Raw genomic sequence first — 14,578 nt, 5'->3', positions numbered from 1 at the left:
TAACCTTCGGTGACAACATGAAGGGTGAGATAATCGCCAAAGGAAAGGTTGGAAGGTCTAGTTCCCATGCCATTGATAATGTATTTTTAGTCGAGAATTTAAAACACAATTTGTTAAGTATTTCTCAATTTTGCGACAAAGGTAACTCTGTTAAGTTTACTTCTGAAAAATGCATAATTTCTAGGAACAGTACAGGAGACCCTGTGCTGGAGGGAATCAGAAAAGGGAACACCTATGTGGTGGACCTGGACACTGTTCCCAGAAACAGTCTAACGTGTTTAAGTGTTATTGAAGAAGACCCACTTCTTTGGCACAAGCGATTAGGTCATGCTAGTTTTTCATTGATAAACACATTAAGATCAAAAGACCTAGTTAGAGGTTTACCATCTATAAAATTCCTTAAAGAAGAAGTTTGTGATCCTTGTGCTAAAGGAAAACAAGTGCGGTCATCCTTTAAATCAAAAAACGTTGTGACTACCACTAGACCATTAGAATTAATTCATATGGACTTATGTGGACCAATGAGAACACAAAGCCGTAGTGGCAAAAAGTATGTATTTGTTGTTGTTGATGATTACAGTAGATTTACTTGGACATTATTTTTGGCAAGCAAAGATGAAGCTTTTGATGAGTTTGTTTCCTTTGCTAATAAAACGCAAAAATCTACCAATAATCAAATTGTTCACATTAGGTCTGATCATGGAAAAGAATTTGAAAATTCAAACTTCATGAATTATTGCAATGAACATGGCATAAATCACAATTTTTCCGCACCAAGAACACCACAACAAAATGGTGTGGTAGAAAGGAAAAATAGGACTTTAGAAGAAATGGCAAGGACCATGTTGATTGCTAGTGGTCTACCTAGGAATTTTTGGGCAGAAGCCGTTAACACTGCATGCTATATATTGAATCGTGTACTAATTAGACCAATCACTTCAAAGACACCCTATGAATTACTTAAGGGTGTTAAACCAAATATTTCCTATTTTCGTGTGTTTGGATACAAATGTTTTGTACATGTAAATGGAAAACGAAATTTGGGTAAATTTGATGAAAGAAGTGATGAGGCAGTGTTTCTTGGTTATTCATCACAAAGCAAAGCTTACAGAGTATATAATAAGAGAACAATGAGTGTAGAAGAGTCTGTTCACATAATCTTTGATGAAACTAACTTTTCAACAAGTGAACAGGAAACAAGTAATATTAAAATAGGTCTTGCAAATTTGGAAGATGAAGATGAAGGAATAAAAGTGCAAGATCGAGGAACAGCAAGCGAACAGTCGATACAAGAAGAGGCAGAAGAAACTGACCAAATCCAGGAACTACCAGCACAACAGGACCAGCAGACTGTTCCCAATCCAGCTGTTCCCACAGATGAACAAAATGATCCAGTAGCTGAACAGAATGTCAATCAAGTTACTGAACAAGAACATGCTACTGTTCCTTCAAGAGAATTTGTGCCTAAACTTTGGAAGTATCAAAAATATCATCCTCTTGATTCAATTGTAAGTGATATAAATAAGGGAACACAAACTAGATCTCAATTGAGAAACTTTTGTGCACACTTTGCGTTCCTATCATCACTTGAACCTAAAAATCACGAGGAAGCTTTAAAGGATTCCGATTGGATAGTTGCCATGCAAGATGAACTAAATGAGTTTGAGAGAAATAAAGTGTGGCACTTGGAACCCAAACCGAAAAACAAGAAAGTTATTGGTTTGAAATGGGTATTTCGGAACAAGCTTGATGAGCATGGTATAATTGTTAGAAATAAAGCTAGACTTGTGGTTAAAGGTTATAATCAACAAGAAGGTATTGATTACACTGAGACTTTTGCTCCAGTAGCAAGGTTAGAGGCTATCCGAATCTTAATTTCTTTTGCTGCATTTATGAATTTTAAGCTATATCAAATGGATGTGAAAATGTGCTTTTTTGAATGGTTATCTTGATGAAGAAGTTTTTGTGGAACAACCCCCAGGTTTTGAGAATACCTCTTGTCCTAATCATGTCTACAAGCTTGACAAAGCCCTATATGGCTTGAAGCAAGCACCTAGGCAATGGTACGAAAGACTTTCAAAGTTTTTGATTCAAAATAACTTTGTAAGAGGAAAAATCGACAAAACCTTGTTCTTTAAGAATAAAGGTTCTCATATTTTGGTTGTTCAAATTTATGTTGATGATATTATTTTTGGTGCTACTAATGATTTATTATGTAAAGAATTTGCTAACCTTATGAGTACAGAATTTGAAATGAGCATGATGGGAGAATTAAATTTCTTTCTTGGTTTGCAAATTAAACAAACTGAAAATGGTATTTTCATTCATCAACAAAAATACATCAAAGAACTTCTTAAGAAATATGGACTAAACAACTCTAAAACCAACCACACACCTATGGCTACCAATGTTAGACTAGATGAAGACCTAAATGGGAACAATGTAGATCAAACCATGTATAGAGGCATGATAGGTTCTTTATTGTATCTAACTGCAAGTAGACCTGATATTTCTTTTAGTGTTGGTTTATGTGCTAGATTTCAATCAAATCCTAAAGAATCACATCTCACTGCAGTCAAACGAATTTTGAGATATTTAAAGGGAACAGACGACTTGTCCCTATTTTATCCTAAAAGTGATGTTTATGATTTAAAAGGTTTTAGTGATGCAGATTATGCTGGTGATCTTGTTAATAGAAAGAGTACATCAGGTTTGGTACAATATCTTGGCTCATGTTTAGTTTCATGGAGTTCCAAGAAACAAAATACGGTTGCATTATCCACTGCCGAAGCTGAATACGTAGCAGCAGCAGCTTGCTGTTCCCAAATGCTTTGGATAAAACAGCAACTTAGAGATTTTGGTATTAAAGTTGAATGCATTCCTATTTATTGTGATAATACTAGTGCCATATGTATATCTAAAGATCCAGTGCATCATTCACGTGCTAAACATATACATATTAGACATCATTTTCTTAAGGATAATGTAGAACACAAAAATATTGTATTGAAGCATGTTAACACAAATGAACAAGTTGCAGATATTCTGACCAAACCACTTCCTAGGGAACAATATGAAAAGATGAGATTGGAACTTGGTATGATCAAGCTCCACTAAAGTTAGTTGCATATATTTCCCTTTGAAGCATTATGAGAATGAAGAGGTCAGGAATCAATCTCAAAATCTTGATTGAAAATCAATTATTGCATGGATCAGGTAGACACGTAATAAAGTTTTTACTATGAATGTTTTTACGTTTGCATGTTGTTAATTCAAACAGACCAATGCAATATGTTCATTATTTTCTCCATAATATTTCATAAAATAATAATTCATTTTGTTCTCGAAAAATTATTTTATTTTATTTCATATCTTTTCATATTATATCATCACATTGTTTGGAAATTAGTACAGCCAACTTAAAATTAAAACTAATGGGAAACGGTTTTTAATAACCAAAATACACAATCCTTCCATATCTAATGCATTGATGAAAAGGCTTTGATGAGATGGGACGTTTGATAACTGTCAACTCTCTTTAAAAAGCCCTCACTACATCACAATCACTCAAACCGTCATTCTTCTCCCTCCTCACAAACCGTCACAAGAAACTGTCCTTCTTCTCCCTCAAACCTTCAACACTCAACCATGAAAACTCCCAAATCAAGCATGAACACATCAAAATCTGGAAAGAAAGCGTCCTCATCCCACCAAAACATCCAGCCGACACCCTTACAAGTTGTTCATCCATCCCCATTGTTAAAAGATGCACCACCACCAACACCCTCACAAGAAACCACTGACAGTGCTCGACCAAAACGCAAATCATTCACACCAAGAGGTGAATCATCATCCCAAACTGCCAAACGTTTGAAGCAAGTCGACCCAAATAGTGCCGAGGAGATTGCTAAAGAGATGACTGTTGGATTTGGGGTTGACAAATTCTGGTATGACTCTACTTACTTTCCACAACTCCATGACATTTTAAAATTTCAAGAATGGGAAGGTTTGATGACTGAATATTGTTGCAATTCTTTCTTCCCAAATATCATGAGAGAGTTTATTTCAAACTTTTCAAATGATTGTGGTAAGTGTTCCAGTGTGGTTAGGAACATTAAAATAGAGTTTAATAGTGCTTTATTGGCAGAATGGTTTAAAATTTCGAATGTAGGGTTTGATACATACAGTATTGGTGCTAAGATAGTTTTCTCTGGGATAAATGAAAAAACAATCTTTAAGTTTTTAGGGGTTGAACAGAAAAGGGGTAAAATCAGTCACAATGTGTTGTCCCCATTGCATAAATTACTTTATAATGTAGCACGAAGATTCATCTTGCCCCGAAATTCCAAAAGGAGTGAGGTGAGTCTGCGTGATGCAACTCTGATTTATTGCATGGATAATCAAATCAAAATCAATTTTCCATCTTTAATGATTTCGCATTTGTCTGACTGTATAGAAAAGAAAAATGTTGTAGGGTATGGGGGGCTGTTAACTTGGATTTTCCGTAAATTTGGTGTGCCATTGGATGGGTTGGAGTACCCAATGGGACCAAATATGAAGATTGGTGCTCGTTGTTTGAAAAACTTGCATTTGAGAGTGACTGATGAGGGGGTATTAATAAATGACTTAGAAGAAGTTGTTTTTGTTGGTTCTGATGATGAAGAAGTAGAAGAAGAAGAAGAAGAGGAGGTTGAAAAAGAAATAAAAATAAAGAAAGAAAAAGGAATTGAAAAAGAAAAAGAAAAAGAAAAGGAAGAAGAAGAAAAAGAAGAAGTAAAACAAGGGCCTGTTCCCAGTGAAGCAGAAAACAAGGGGGAACAGGAAGAGGAGACTAAAGTTGAGGGGGAACAAGGAGAAAAGGAAGGAGATTCCAGTGATGAGGAGGTCGTGATTGCTAAGCTGAGGAAGGGTAAAGCCACTCAGAGGAAGAGTAGGAGGCTTGCTTCAAAGGGTAAGGCAGTAAAGGTTGATGATGTTACTTCAAAAACCATTCCTGAGCCTACTTCATATGACCCTCCTTCTCCCAAGCCAACCACTCCACCACCAACTCAAACCTTATCACCACCTCTATCACCCATTCACTTCACACCACCACCATTTCCATCCTCTCCTGGTGTTGGTTGTGCTGACCCTACTCCTACAGCATCTTCAGACTCCATCCTTTCAAAACTCCTTGATCTACAGTCTCAATTAATTGCATTTCAGGATGAGACTCGTGTCTCGCTAGCTTCAATTGTGGATCAGCTGAACCAAATGGAACAACGCCTTGGTGCCAAGCTGGACACAGTGGAGGTGCAGACTGAGTATATTGATGAAGAGACTGCCCCTTAACCCTCTCCCTCTGTTTTTAAAAGAACTTATTGGTTGTATTACTTAACAAACAATTTCTCTTTACCTTGTACCATCCGGGGTACATTGTAGTTGTAATCTTGAACAATTGCTACTTTTCATTGTTTTTATTTTCTATGGTCTGTGGATATTAACTCTATGCAGGTTTAATCATTGTTCATAGCACTTGCTTTTATTATTGTTGTTTGTTGTTTTCATCACTAACAAATCTATATGGTTTGTGCTGAGATTTGATAACTCCCAATTCTTTTTGATTGATGTCAAAAGGGGGAAGATTATTGCACAAACTTAAGAGGAGCAGTGAATACACAGTTACAAATCTTGGTTGATTTATATTGATTCTTATGAATGCTATGTGTGCTGTGTGCTATGTGTGCTGTGTGCTGCTGTGTTTATATTTATATTTTGTTACTTGGTTACTGTGAATTATGAATTTGCTATTGTTCTCAAGATGATCTTTCTGTTGATATTATTTAACAATGTGTGTTTTATGTTTTTTTTGTGTTTTATATTTGTTTTGTTTAATTAGTTATGTTTATTATTATTATAAGGTTTATTATAGTTCTATTATGTTAGCTTATATTATGTTAGTTTTATTATATTAGGTTATTATGTTATGTTAGTCTTTATCCGTTTAACTTAGTTTATTTCATTTAGGTTTTAAGTTAATTAATTTTGAAAACTTTTGAAAAATATTTGATATTTTAGAGTAAACTGTTTGTTTATGAATGCTTGGTAAATTATATTCTAACAAGTTGATTTGCTAAGTTAATTAGAGTTACTTTAATCTCTAGTATGCTCTATGTATTTTGTTTTACTCTATTTCACTTAAGTTTGTTTATAAAGTTTGCCATCATCAAAAAGGGGGGAATTTGTTGGCCTCTTAAGGTTTTGATGATGACTTTACTTTTAAATAAACAAACATATTATTAGAGATTGTTTTGTAGGTACATATCCGATTTAATGAGAATCGTTGATGAAGCCTATGACTTGATTCGTGGAAGCTGTACATGTCTCAAATATCCAAGAAGTTGGGCAATGGCTCTGGAAAACAGTTTACTGTTCCTAGGAGTTGAAGTTCTGACGAAGGTTGTAGATGGAGACAGTGTGCTGTTCCTTACGATGCAGGTCTGAAGAAGACATTGACTAGAAGATTACGAAAATTAAGTTTTCTGTTTTTGGTTAATGTAAAAGGTTAAAATTTAATTAGTTGCTTAATTAAATTTATTTATTAATTGGCAAAATAATTTTAATTCGCCTAAAAACATGGAGAAAATCAATTCCTTGTTTATCTCCTATAAACTCGGAATTCAAGAGACTTGTTCTCTACTTTGAATTAGTCTCCTACAATTTAGGATCTCCTTGACCCATGATGTTTTAACCGTGCATACAGCAGTTACATTCCACTCTTACCTTTAACTAACTTCCCGTTTTCTTTGGGAGTAAGTTAGTTATGGAGAACGTGGGATGTGTGCAGCTCCTGGAGAACATGGGCTGAGTGCACTGCTTGCTGTTCCCCTTTTAAAAGAGGGAACTTACGGTTCAGATGGGTATGCATGAATTAAGAGTGTCCATCAAGAGGGAGATTTATTTGAGAAAAATATTCTAAGTTTTTAATGCCAATTAATTCATAATATTTTTCTTAAAGCAACTATTTCATTTTGATCTTTATGAATTGGCCTTGTAAAGGGTAATTGAGTGTTATTGTTGTAATTAGACTTGTGGGAAGTCTAAGGGTAGTAGAAGAGAGAATCGTGAGAAGAGAAAGAGAATGAGAGAATAGAAGAGAGAATTAGGTCTAAGTTGAGAAGCTTTGAGAAAAGCACTTAGAGAATTGAGAAGCTTCAAGTGAAGCAAATTATTGTTATGTGTAATTGTAATTGATTGCCTTAACATAGTGAGAATTTTGAAATCCCGGGGGGTCGTGGTTTTTCCTTCTTATTAGGCCAAGAAGGTTTCCACGTAAAATTCTTGTCTCCTTTATTATTTCTCTTTTCATTTTCAAGTTTAAGTTTTGTTCTTTACTTGATACAATTCCGCAAAAAGTTGAGCAAAAAATCTTAAACTAACAACACAACAATTCACCCCCCCCCCTCTTGTTGCATTCGATCATCTATTAACATTCCTACAGGCTCGACCAAAGCGTTAGAATCCCCATGTTGACTTCCCTGATCATCGACAATCAGGTTTGCCAAGTCCACAATGGGTGCACCCATCTTTTGCAACACGGTGGCCAACTTCGCGAGAACGTCCTTCGTAATCTCCGCTCGGAGGGTTGCTGCTTCTTCCCGCAGTGCCGTTCGGGATTGAGTAGCAACACACTCTTTGCCGAATGCCTTCTGTAACCCCACGCGGACGCCTCCTTTTCCGACTACCCGCCCACTGTGGTCTTTCCCTAAGACCATATGCAATGCGTCAACATTGCCTTTTGGGGTGAACTCCCCCGTAGCTTCTTTTTCCTTCCAGCCCATCTGTTCAAATAAAAAGTGACATATATAGTAATTAGTATAAGTACATCAAAGCCAAAGAATACAAAACAAATGAAGAATATACTTAATAATTTCAAAACTCACCACAGCATCAGCAACCTTCTTCGTTCCCGGATCATTAATGGTAAATTTACCACTTGCATCTCGGGAATGAAGCCCACAATACCAATCACGCACCCGATCTCCAGCAAGAGTATGTACGGATGCGGAGGTAGTCGTAGATGAGGGTGTGGATGAACTTTGATTGAGGTATAAACCCGCATCCACCCACTCTTTTCGGACCTCATCGTACGTTTTTTGGCCTAAGCGATGGTAAAACTTCTTTTTGCTTGCAGAATCTGAAGCTTTACCACGCTTTTCCTAATTAATCAATAGAAATCGAATGTCATGTATTAGTTTAATGACTGAATCAAAAGAAGTAAATTCAAATTGGTAAACTATAATATAATATGAAATACTTACAACTTCTATGGGAGTTGTTCTTTTGGCAACAAAGGCCTCCCAATCCCTCTTCGATATGTGACCCCATATTTTGTAGGGCATCTTCGAAGGTGCTTGCTCTCCACCTTCGTTTCCCGTTTTGACCTTTTTGGTCGTACGGGCACGGGTCTTCGTAATCCAGCCAGTTACTAGCTTGGATTTGAAATCTCTGAATCTTTCAGCAACAGCTGAAAGAAACACATTCTTCTTGTCCTCATCGCTCTCGATGTGGAAAAGATTCTAAAAAAAAAATTTATATTTGTTACTGTCAATTAAATTAATTTTAAAATGAAACTAAATGAGTAAAAATAGTAAAGTTGCTTACCACAGTATCATTCCATAGAGAGTTTTTCAAACCCTCTGGAACCTCGTTCCATGCGTGCAATATGGAAATCTCGCGGATACATAGGCCCACTTGTTTTTTATATTGCCTACGCCATTTTCCGCAGGGTTGACCCAATGCATTGTATTCCAAATGCATTGGTTTCGTGACTTTGAGGTTTTTCGTAGGACCTCGCCCTTTTCTTTTCTTACTGGTAGTGGGAGCATCCATTGGTGGGGCGTCTTCAGTCTCAAAATCATTGTCTAGAGGTGGAGCGTCTTCAGCCATACGCTCAAATCTCACAATTTGGTCCTCTTCACTGTCGTAACTACGATGCTCATTATCCGAGGTCTCAATCTCGGGGACAATTTCGTCTCTGAATAGATGCATTATATATCAGTACCTGAAAGAGTATGAATAGAAATATATTAGAACATAAGCTAAGTAATATTAAGAATATGACTATGATTTACAATTCTAATACGTACGTTCAACACAATAATATATAACAAATAAGTGTTCTGTGCAAAGTTTCATACAAAACAAACCAAGTGCCAAAAAAACTTTTAAAAGCTTTAAATTCATACCTTGTGAATCACTTAATTCAAATGTATTCCTTCCGTGTGATCTACACGCATATAACCAATATCTACATTATCTACATCATCTTGATCCACTGATATTGGATTGATAAAGGGTGGGGAGTCTTCAAAAGCTTCATATTCTTCCTCATCCTCAACATCACTTATACCAAGAATGCTTCTTTTTCCTAGTACAACAATAGACCATTTTTTATCAGACGGGTCTACAATGTAGAATACTTGCTTGGCTTGTGTGGCTAGTATGAATGGCTCCTCACTATCACGCAAACGAGCTAAGTCTACAAGAGTGAATCCACAAGGGTCGTCATTTTTTATGCATCGTCAATTATTATCTACCCACTTACATTTGAAAAGACCAATATTGAAAGTAGAGTAGTCAAGCTCCCATATTTCATGTACCCGCCCGTAGTATACCAATTTAGCATCAACCGGCGCTTGATCCTTCGCACTCGCGTAAAATGTAGATGACGCCAAAATAGAAACCCCACTATTCTGTAGATACGATGACTTCTTGTCTTGACCCTCAGTCCAAAATGTGAAGCCATTGACATCGTAACCCTCATATTTGTTGACATCATCACGAGGACCAAAAGCTAACCACTTAACAATTTCGGATACACCCTTGAGTTCTTCGCATATTACTCGATTATGAAACCAATTAATAAACGTCTTGTTATGCAACTGCATCAATGCCCTATCCCCTTTAGAAGGATGTTTTGCGCGCAATATATCAAAATGCTCACTCAAAAAAGGATGAACTTCCAGAATATGATGCAACACATACAAGTGTGCTTGTAGAAGGCTTTCTCGAGGAGGTGTGACCGATTTGGAGCCAATTGTTCCTTTTCCCTCAAGCCTTCCTTCATGTCTAGAGGTGGGAAGTCCAATAGGCTTTGCCATGGCCAAATACTCGCCTATAAAGTTATAATCTCATCGCTCACAGTGCCTTGAATCATACTCCCCTCGGGTTGTGCTGGATTCCTCACCTTGTTTTGTAAAACACCCATGTGTCTTTCAAAAGGATAACACCACCTTAAAAAAACTGGACCCAAAAGTTTGATCTCACGAACGAGATGGACAATAAGATGAACCATTATGTCAAAGAAAGAAGGTGGAAAATACATCTCAAACTTGCATAAAGTTACAATCACGTCGAGTTGAAGTGCATCAAGTTTAAAGGGATCAAGAACTTTATTACAAATTGTGTTGAAGAACGAACATAGCTCGGTAATAACATATCTCACATGTTTTGGCAGTATTCCACGGATTGCAATTGGTAAGAACACTTGCATCATTACATGGCAATCGTGAGATTTCATGCTTCCCAACTTCAGCTCACCATTTAGGCTAACAAATCTCTTCATGTTGGATGAGTACCCAGACGGAACCTTAATGCCATACAAACACTCACAAAATGTCCGCTTCTCTGCTTTGGACAATGTGTAGCAAGCTGGAGGCAAATAAACTTTGTCATTAAGCATCTTCTTCTTACTGCCACCAACTTCATCATCAGCTCTATTTCTTTTCTTACTCACCTTAACATGTGCCCACAACTCCGGACGAAGACTCTTACATTCAAACCAATCTCGCACGGCCCTAACATCTTTTGTCTTACCCGGAATGTTCATGAGAGTCCCGAGTATGGCATCGCATACATTTTTCTCTATATGCATAACGTCAAGACAATGCCTAACCTGTAGATCTCTCCAATATGGAAGCTTCCAAAAGATTGATTCTTTTTTCCATAATCGGCCTTCACCTCCTTGCACTTGCCCCGTTTTACCAAATACAGTCTCAACTCCCTTAACCTGTTCATAAACCTCATAACCGGTCAACGGTCGACGAGCTACACGGTCCTCAACCTCCCCATTGAACAACTTCTTCTTACGATATTGGTGGTCTCGTGGGAGGAACTTTCGATGGTGCATGAATACGTGTTTGCACTTAGGAATCCACGTGGATTCCATGTCATCGATACATATCGGGCATGCTTTCTTCCCTTTGTTCTTATACCCCAATAAGTTGCCATATGCCGGAAAATCATTAACGGTGTATAAAAGCATTGCACGCAAGGTGAACTCCTCATTAGCATATGCATCAAACACTGAAACGCCTTCATCCCACATCTTTCTCAAATCCTCAACGAGAGGTGCAAGATACACATCTATGTCATTGCTAGGTTGTTTAGGACCCGAGATAAGAAGCGAAAGCATTATGTACTTACGCTTCATACACAACCAAGGTGGCAAATTATAGATCACTAAAAGTACCGGCCAAGTACTATGTTGAGAACTAAGATTGCCGAACGGGTTCATTTCATCCGTACACAGTCCGAGCCTTAAATTACGAACCTCATCCCCAAAAGTCTTATGCAACCTATCAATACTCTTCCACTCCGGAGAATCAGATGGATGTGTGAGCAAGTGACCTTTCTTCACCCTATCTGCATGCCACCTCAAATTTAACGCATCTTTCTTTATAGAAAACAAGCGCTTGAATCTAGGTATTATTGAAAGATACCACAATACCTTAGCCGGGGGCCCTTTAGCATCCCGAGCCCCTTTACGCTTGTAGCGCGATAACCCACACCTAGGACACTCTTCTAAGTTCTCGTTTTCATTCCGATACAACACACAATCATTCGGACACGCATGAATCTTCTGGTACTCTAAGCCGAAAGGACACATGAGCTTTTTGGCATAATATGTCGACTTTGGAAGTTCATTTCCCTCAGGAAGCAACTCACCTAACGCTTCTAATAACATTGTGAAACTAGCGTCACTCCAATTGAACTTTGACTTAATGTTGAAAATTGTCAACACTGCTGTTAGTTTGGTGAACTTTGTACATCCAGGGTACAAAGGCTTTTGAGAAGCCTCTGTCAACAAGTCAAAAACACGAGGACGTTTTCCTAACTCATCCTCGACTCCCTCCATCATCTCATCAACACGATCCACATCCTCATCGACATTCTCTTCATCTGTCTCATACCCATCAACATGATCTACTACATCCTCATTGACATCGGCCACATTAATGACGTCCTCAACAACACTTTTCTCTTTGTAAACTCCCTCCTCACCATACCAAACCCAAACATGATATTGAGGCCTAAACCCACGTCGAAGTATGTGCTCCTTAAGGATATCAACACTATCTATACCTTTGATACATTGCCACAACTGACACATGGGCAATAAAAACCAACTCCCCCCGTCCTAACTTGATGTTCAACCGCAATACTACAAAATTCTAATACGCCATCAATAAATTCCGACGATTCAATGCTTCCATACATCCAAGAACGATCGTTTGTCATCCTAATTAGTGTGATTAATTGATTCAAAACAAAACAATAATTAATAATATTCATATAAAAACAATAAAAATTAATAATTAATAATGTTTTTTAAGATTGTTAATGATGACTTCAATTATACCATAAAAAGTGATCATTTTAAACTTGTAGGTGATTACTTTATAACTATAATTGGTCACTTTAGAATTGCTACAAATTATTTGAAGGTACTTAAACTCTTTGATTATAATAATCTTTCTAAAAATTTAAAAAAAAATAATAATATATATACTAGTAATATTATTTATCAACTAGGAGTATTATTATTTTGTATTAACTATAATAGAAATAACATGAAAAATAAGAATGCAATATTAATATTTTCATATTAAAATTTCACTTATTTCCCAAACCCTCAAGCAAATAAATACAATCATTAAAATACTAGATACTCACTTCAATTCAAAACAATTATTTCATTTATGTAAGATTTCATTACTTTAATTCTCTATATCAGAATAAGAACAACAAGATTTCATTACTCAAGCAAATAACTATAATTCTCTTTTCATCTTCTTCATGACTGCCCTTTTTTATTTGATGGTTTTATTGATTGTTTGATTGAGTTTACAACAACAAGAACAACAAGATTATATTCGATTTTTTACAACAAGAATAAGCAACAAGAACAACAACGTAACAACATTTTTTACAAGAACAGCAACAACAAGAAGATGAACAGAAACATAATTATATTCGATGAACAGCAACAACAAAATTCGAAGTAGGTTTATGAAAATTCGAAGATGAACAAGCCAACAAAATTTTGGTTTCAAACGGTCATATAAAAAAGAGAAATAATACCTTAATTCGTGAGTTTTGAAGATGAACAAGCAAATGCCTTTGGTTTCAAACGCTTTTGAAGAATGCACACACACGCAGATGAACAAGCAAATGCACGAAACAGCAAGCAAACGTTTGTGAAGATTATGTGTTCGAAGTTTATGAAGAACAAGTTTGAAGAAACATTCAATCACTCAGTTTTTTCGAGTGTTTTTCAACAATGGTGGGTTTGAAATGATTTTATGTTTTTTAGAAGAAGATGAAGATGAAGAATGAAATGTTGAATGGCGAAAATGGTGCATTTATTGCTTGAGTCGAGGATTTTCAATGGGTTTGTGAGAAGAGAATGGCGGGCTTTATTTGCTATACTTGTATTTTGAGAAGTTGAAGAAGCGTGCAGTGTACATTTTATGCGGTTTATTGCTACGGTCACAAGCCAACCGCAGCAAATAAATGCTTTCTTTTTTAATTTTTGCTGAATTTGAACGGTTACTTTTCGTTATTTGCTGCGGGCCCTAGCCAACCGCAGCAATTAAGGCTTATTTTTTTAATTTTGATGAAATTTAACGGTTATTTAAGGTTATTTGCTGCGGGCCCTAGCCAACCGCAGCAATAAATGCTTTTTTTTTTTTTAATTTTGCTATTTGTTAACGGTAGAATGGGGTATTTGCTGCGGTCAATCAACAAAAACCGCAGCAATTAGTATTTTTTTTTTTCCAAATCTTTTTCCCATTTATTGCTGCGAATATACTAAAACCGCAGCAAATGTTGAGCAGCAAATACGTTTTTTTCCACTAGTGTATATATATATATATATATATATACATATATATATATATATATATATATATATATATATATATATATATATATATATATATATATATATATATATATATATATATATATATATATATATATATATATATATATATATATATATATATATATATATATATATATATATATATATATATATATATATAGATAGATATATATATATATATATAGATATATATATATATATATATATATATATATATATATATATATATATATATATATATATATATATATATATATATATATATATATATATATATAGATATATATATATATATATATATATATATATATATATATATATAGATATATATATATATATATATATATATATATATATATATATATATGT

This window comes from Amaranthus tricolor, chromosome 14, assembly GCF_026212465.1.
Source record: "Amaranthus tricolor cultivar Red isolate AtriRed21 chromosome 14, ASM2621246v1, whole genome shotgun sequence".
NCBI lineage: Eukaryota > Viridiplantae > Streptophyta > Magnoliopsida > Caryophyllales > Amaranthaceae > Amaranthus > Amaranthus tricolor.
This window is presented reverse-complemented; position numbering follows the sequence as displayed.